Below are 6,000 nucleotides of genomic sequence, written 5' to 3' on the forward strand. Positions count from 1 at the left end.
GGGCGCAACACGTCGCACAGGCCTAATTGCTTTTCAATTCGTGCTGGTGGACAAGGCGCATGTATTTACTCTGACGCAGCAGGTCGGAAGAGAAAGGCCATTTCGGGAAGAGGATGTCGAAGTATACACTGAAGCCACAAGCGAGAGCTTATTGGCGATATTGAAGTTGCGGCGTTTTACGTGCTAAAAGCACGATATGATTACGAGGCACACAGTAGTGGGAGATTCCAGATTAATTTCGATCCCTTGACGTTCTTTCACGAGCACCTAATATAAGATACACGGGCGTCTCTGCATTTCGCCCCCGTCGAAATGCGGCCGCTGTGGCTGGCATTTTATCCCGCGCCCTCGGGCTAAGCAAAGCCCCCGCCGAAGCCACTACGCAGCCACGTCGGGCGCTGGCAATATCATACACTAATGGAAGCTAGAGCGCTCGAATGTAGGAAAATTTTCGCATCGAACGGAACGTGACTATTTCAATAAACATGAATTTCGTGGATCGACTCGAATATTTTCTAAATTATAAAGGAAGTAATACATTAAGTTTGCATGGATCCCGCTCGGCAAGAGAGTAACTTAAGGCATTTGCCGCATGCGGGTAATGTTGTTCGCCACTGCACGTCGGGCGAACTCGGCAGCTTTTGAATGAGAAACGACTCTCTCAATTCAGTTATCCCGTGCCCCATGTCAAGGATAACAACTGTTGCGTTTCGCCTGCGACACGTGGTTTTGCCGGCGCCAACTGCGGCGGGGCGGCAGACATTTTGGCCCGATCGTCGTCGCCGCAACACTCATCGCCAGGTGTTTCCAGGCGCGTCTGCGGCGATGCGACCGCCTAGGGATCATCCTCGCATTCCAGTCATTGTGCCCGAAACAGGCGATGCCAAAGCAGGGATCTCATTCCAGTTATTGGGCCCGAAACAGGCGATGCCAAAGCAGGGATCTCGTTCCAGTCATTGTGCCCGAAACAGGCGATGCCAAAGCAGGGACCATCTTCTCGTTACAGTCATTGTGTCCGACCGGCAGCGCCACGACAGGGTGCTACGAGATCGTGCGCAGCGCCACGACGGGGTGCTACGAGATCGTGCGCAGCGCCACGACAGGGTGCTACGAGATCGTGCGCAGCGCCACGACAGTGTGCGTCACCATTAGCCCATTGTACATTCACGTGCTCGTCTTTTGAGGGGTTCCTTCTTGCCCTCAACTGCGAGAGTATAAAAACAGCTGCCCCCGGACGCCAAAAGGAGGGCTCCGATTTCTTCTGTTGAGTGAAGTGCTCTCCCGTCTCTCTACTACGGTCAAACCTGACCGCCAACTCTTTGCGATGTTAAAATAAACAAGTTGTTTCGTTGTTACCAGTCGACTCATGCTTTGCCGGGACCTTCGGATGCTTCCAGTTGTACCCCAGGCCGCCAGGCCAACGCTACCCTTGGGGCTTGCGACCCAGGTACAACCACGGGCGTCAGCGCCGAGTTCCCATCCGATCGCGCCAGCAGTCGGATCCCAAACATCTGGTGGCAGCGGTGGGATCGCCTACGACTTCAAACATCTGGTTGCCAGCGGTGAGATCGCCTACGACTTCAAACAACGGTCTGCCAGCGGCGAGATCGCGACAACGGAGGCCAGCAGCAAAGAGATGCAGTTGACAGTATGCTGAGCAGCTCAACGACGATCCGGGAGCAGTGCAACGAGCCCTGTGTGACGACTGGTTGCCTGCAGCGGAACGACTGCGCGGAATTCCTGCCTGCGAGGTTAGGTGAGTGCGGGACTTTCTTCTTCTGAGCTTTGCCAGGCTTTTGTTAGTGTTAGAAACAGAGCTGGTAATTGTGGTTGTCGTTGCTGCCGGGTTAGTTGCGGCAAGACAATATTAGGCAGTAGAGAAAGCAGCATTCAGAGCAGCCATGGATTTGAAGTCGTTGCGCAAACCGAAATTGCTGGAGCTTGCAAGAGAGTTGGGTCTGGATGTCTCGGACAAACTCAGAAAACCAGAACTGCTAAAGGCTATTCTTGAGTTAGAGGCTGAGGATGACGAGCTGTCGGAATGCCTTGAGACTATTGAGGAGAGGTCAAAAAGACAGGAGCGCGAACTTAAAGAGCAAAAAGAGAAACAGGAGCGCGAACTTAAAGAGCAAAAAGAGAAACAGGAGCGCGAACTTAAAGAACAGAAAGAGCGTGAGCAACAAGAGCGTGACCGTCAACACGCTTTGGAAATGAAGCGTCTTGAGGTAGAGATGGAACGCGCTCGTAATGGAAGTCAGGCACACGGTGCAGGAGAACGCGTATTGTTCAAAATGACTGACCTGATGCGGCCGTTTAAGCTTGGAGAGGACATTGGTTTGTTCCTGGTTAACTTTGAGCGAACGTGCGAGAAGCAGGGGTTCTCTCGGGAAACGTGGCCACAGCGCTTGCTCACTTTGTTACCCGGCGAGGCGGCCGACGTAGTCGCTCGCTTGGATAGAGAGGAGGCAGAGGATTTCGACAAAGTAAAATCGAGTCTGCTAAAAAAGTACCGGCTGTCTGCGGAGGCGTTCCGTCGGAAGTTTCGGGAAAATGAGAAAGGCAGAAGTGAGTCATATACAGAGTTTGCGTATAGGCTTATGTCGAACATGCAGGAGTGGCTCAAAGAAGAGAAAGCGTTTGGTGACCACGATAAAGTTCTGCAGTGCTTCGGGCTAGAACAGTTTTATAGTCGGTTACCGGAGAACGTGCGATACTGGGTCTTGGATAGGCCAGACGTTTGTACGGTGGCTAGAGCCGCTGAGCTAGCCGAGGAGTTTGTGACGCGTCGAGCTCGCGGAGCTAAGGACGGTCAAAAGGGTGAATTTGGCTCGAAGTTTGAGAGGCCGAAGTTCACACCCATGAGATTAAAGGGGGACACGCGTAGTGAGGATGCGAGTGAAAGCAGTCCGACCAAACGTAAAGAGACGGCGGCAGCCAAACGCAGAAAGCGGTTCGAGATGAGGCGAGCGCGCTTGTGTTATACGTGCCAGAAGCCGGGTCACTTTTCGGCGCAGTGTCCGGAAACAACACCAAAAGTTGTGTTTTTTTCAATAGGCAGCACTGACGAGAACATGAAGCTTCTCGAGCCTTACATGCGAGACCTCCTCGTGAACGGGAAAGAGTGCCGAGTGCTTCGCGATTCCGCAGCTACGATGGATGTAGTTCACCCATCTTACGTAGAACCCCATATGTTCACGGGCGAGTGCGCGTGGATCAAGCAAGCCGTGGAAGCTCATAGCGTGTGTCTGCCGGTAGCAAAAGTGCTTATTGAAGGACCTTTCGGAGCGCTTGAGACAGAGGCGGCAGTGTCATCTATGCTGCCACCCCAGTACCCGTACCTATTTTCAAACAGGTCCGATCACCTCCTGCGCGAGAAGGGGCTTTTGTTTGGTGAAGCTAGTGTTCAGGCCTTAACCAGGTCGAAGGTTCGGGAGCTCGCTGCAAAGGCGGTAGTTGCGGGGCCGACGTTATCAAACAACGAAAAAGGGTCAGAGGCGCAGCAAGCTGATATTCCGAGCACGCCCGAACTGAATAAAATTGAGTCTGTAGCGTTGAAGGCGCCAGATACTGGAGAGGAACCGCCCGACACGGGAAAGTTAGAAGAGCTATCTACAGATTTGCTCATCGCGCCTACGTCAGACGGACTTGATAGGTTGCTAAAAGTCAGCCGGACGGCTTTGATAGCCGAGCAAAAAAAGGATGGCAGCCTGGAAAACGTGCGCTGCAATGTCAAAGAAGGTATCGCCAGGAAAACTGCGCGTTTTGTGGAAAGAGGTGGAGTCCTGTACCGGAAGTATCTAGACCGAAGAGGAGTGGAGTTCGATCAGCTGGTCGTGCCTCAATGCTATCGTCAGGATCTGTTGCGCTTGTCACATGGGGGTTCGTGGTCCGGACACCTAGGAGTTAAGAAAACTAAGGACCGTCTCTTGCAAGAGTACTATTGGCCAGGGTGTTTTCGGGACGCAGACCATTTCGTGAGGACATGTGACACTTGTCAGCGGGTGGGCAAACCAGGGGACAAATCGAGGGCGCCGTTGAAATTGGTACCTATCATTACGGAGCCTTTTAGACGGCTCGTTATTGATACTGTGGGACCTCTGCCGGTAACAGCCACGGGGTACAGACACATTTTGACTGTGATCTGCCCAGCGACAAAGTTCCCTGAAGCAGTGCCGCTTAAAGAACTCAGCTCAGTTGAGATAGTCAATGCACTACTGTCCATATTTGCGCGAGTTGGTTTTCCTGCAGAAATTCAATCAGATCAGGGCACAGTGTTTACTAGCGCTTTGACGACAACTTTTCTCGAAAGGTGTGGGGTAAAGCTGTTACACAGCTCAGTGTACCACCCACAGTCGAATTCCGTTGAGAAGCTCCACTCCGTCATGAAGCGCGTGTTGAGAGCGTTGTGTTTTGAACATCGAACTGACTGGGAGCTGTGTCTGCCTGGGGTGATGTTTGCTTTAAGGACCGCGCCGCATGCGGCTACGGGGTTTTCGCCAGCTGAACTGGTGTACGGTCGCTCGCTTCGATCTCCGCTTCGCATGCTTCGAGAATCATGGGAAGGTAGGGGCGACGACCCAGTCGTGGTGGAGTACGTACTTAAGCTCCTCGAACGCTTAAGAAGGGCACAGGAGTTGTCAGGTGAAGCAATGACAAAGGCCCAGCAGAGGGCCAAGGTTTATTATGATCGGACAGCCAGGGCCCGTCGTTTTGAGGTTGGCGATGAGGTCATGATATTGCGCACATCGCTAAACAACAAACTAGACGTGCAGTGGGAGGGCCCAGCACGAATTGTTCAGAAACTGTCGGACGTTAACTACGTGGTAAGTCTGCCAGGAAAGCGGAAAGCACAGCAAGTTTACCACTGTAATCTGCTCAAACCTTATAGACAAAGGGAAGCAGTGGTGTGCATGATGGTAAACGTTCCTGAAGAGCTTCCGATCGAGCTTCCGGGACTAGGCTCAGTGACGAACAGGGAAGACACCGGTCAAGTCATTAGTGACCTTATCAGTAAAGCACCGCTGTCGCCCGAGCAGAAAACCGAACTACACCAGCTATTACAAGAGTTTCAAGGTCTGTTCTCTGAGAGGCCTGGTAGGACTTCTGTACTTACTCATGATATAGAACTTACCTCCACAGAGCCAGTACGATCCAAGGCGTATCGGGTGTCACCCCGCCAGAGCGATATTATGGAGGCTGAGGTAAAGAAAATGCTACAGCTCGGTGTTATTGAGGCAGGTGAGAGTGATTATACCTCCCCTTTGATTTTAGTTGAGGTACCGGGCAAGGAACCTCGTCCTTGCGTCGACTACCGCAGGCTTAATTCCATCACTAAGGATCAAATTTATCCGATCCCTAACATCGAGGAGCGCCTTGAGAAAGTTAGTAGCGCTCAGTTTATTTCCACCCTAGATCTTGTCAGGGGTTATTGGCAGGTTCCACTTACAGAAGAGGCTAGTAGGTATGCGGCGTTCATTTCACCAATGGGAACATTCCGTCCTAAAGTGTTGAGTTTTGGTTTGAAGAACGCGCCATACTGTTTTTCAAGTCTCATGGATAAAGTGTTGCGGGGACAGCAAGAATTCGCTTTACCGTATCTAGACGACGTAGCGATATTCTCCGCATCCTGGTCTGAGCATATGACACACTTGCGGGCAGCGCTAACCCGCCTGCGCGAAGCGGGCTTGACAGTCAAGGCTCCTAAGTGCCAGTTAGCACAGGCCGAGGTTGTCTACCTCGGTCACGTGATTGGTCAGGGTCGTCGCCGCCCCTCTGAAATAAAAGTGGCCGCTGTGCGAGACTTTCCGCAACCGCGCACAAAGACCGATATTCGGTCGTTCTTGGGTGTCGCCGGCTACTATCAGAGGTACATCCCTAGGTACTCTGATATCGCGGCTCCCCTGACGGATGCTCTAAGAAAGACAGAGCCTCAAACAGTCGTCTGGGACGAGACAAAGGAAAGAGCTTTTAGCGCCCTAAAGAGTGCCCTAACAAGCCAGC

This window comes from Dermacentor variabilis, chromosome 11 (assembly GCF_050947875.1).
Source record: "Dermacentor variabilis isolate Ectoservices chromosome 11, ASM5094787v1, whole genome shotgun sequence".
Classification (NCBI taxonomy): Eukaryota; Metazoa; Arthropoda; class Arachnida; order Ixodida; family Ixodidae; genus Dermacentor; species Dermacentor variabilis.